Consider the following 1,388-nt stretch of genomic DNA (forward strand, 5'->3'; position numbering starts at 1 on the left):
GCAACCATCTCTGTTTTATAGGAGAAACTGCGGGATGACACAGCTCTGCCTTACTGCTTATTATGACAGAAAGGTTGTTTTGGGAAGCCTTCTGCCCCTAGACTAGTGGCTCTGGTTTTACTTGTGGAATTACAAAGAAGGGGGGGCATGGGGAGAAAGAACTGTTGAAAGGCTGTGAAATCCAGTATAAATAAAAGTAATTAGATTTTAGTGCTCCAGACATCTGTTCTGATTCTGCAGCTATTGGAGGTGATAAATGACCCCCACAGGTAAATCTGCTACACCACAGGAACGTGCAATCAGTTTTCAAGCTTTTGCCCCAGTGAGCAGCAATTTGCTCGAGACAGTTTGCAAATTGGGGATTTTCGGTTAGGAAAAGCCTCAGACATTGCTCCCAGCCTGTTGTAGGGGACACTCCAGTGCCTTTGAAGATGTGAGCATGTGTCTGAGCAAACTGAGAGAGCTGGGTTTGCTCCTCAGTAGGAGCACCTGCAGGCACAGCGAGCATTTGGTTAAGGATAAAAAGGCCCCCTTGTACGTGAGAACTCCAGCGTGACAAAATGGTGTTTTGAGTCTTCTTCTGACAATTTGTCAGGCCTATTTCATCCAGAGAGAGCTGAGCCCCTTTCTCTGTCTAACTTGGGCTCTGAACAGCAAGCGGCTGAGTGATGTGCCTGAGAGGGAGGACAGCAAATCTGCAGCTTCTGAGCTGGCCCCGTGCCAAGACACCCGCTTTGGAAACTCAGAGCAACTGGTTCTAACATTTAGTAGAATTTAGATGCTGGAGCTGGTCCTGGCTGCTGCTCTGCCTCACTCCTGCCAGCTGCAGAGGCACTGTACCTCCTGCTCCACGTCTGCAGGCAAAATCATCCTACACACTTGGCCCGACACCAGTCTGGGTTTATTCACCCTCCACCTTCTCTGGCTGGAATCTCAACCGAGGGCAGCACTCAGCAGTGTTTATAGAGGTTTGCCTAATTTTCTTGCTGTGAACCCAAGGAACAATCAGCTTTTTCAGGGCAAGAGCAGGAGCTCTGGCCCAGGCAGACTGATTGGTAGATAGTCATCTGTAAGCCTGAATCCCACAGCCCCTACAAGTAGCCAAGGTTAGAGGAAGCAGAAAGCCACAGTATTTGCAGGTGACAATGGGAGCCCTTTCCCCACCACATATGCATTTTGCACATAGGCCTTGCTGTTAGAAGGGGAATCTGTTTGCTGGGATACGGTGATCCCAAAGTCCATCCAACACTGCACCGAAGGACTGAACCCTTCACTCTTTAGTACCTCCTGGCTCATTTAGTTCTACTGAATTTCAGCCAGAGATCACCCAACATAGTATTTCAGGGCTGTTCCTCTTTCGACTGATAATGGCTCAGCTGTCTCTCAGT

The sequence above is a fragment of the Lepidothrix coronata genome, unplaced genomic scaffold (genome assembly GCF_001604755.1).
Source record: "Lepidothrix coronata isolate B3197 unplaced genomic scaffold, Lepidothrix_coronata-1.0 Scaffold73, whole genome shotgun sequence".
NCBI classification, from domain to species: domain Eukaryota; kingdom Metazoa; phylum Chordata; class Aves; order Passeriformes; family Pipridae; genus Lepidothrix; species Lepidothrix coronata.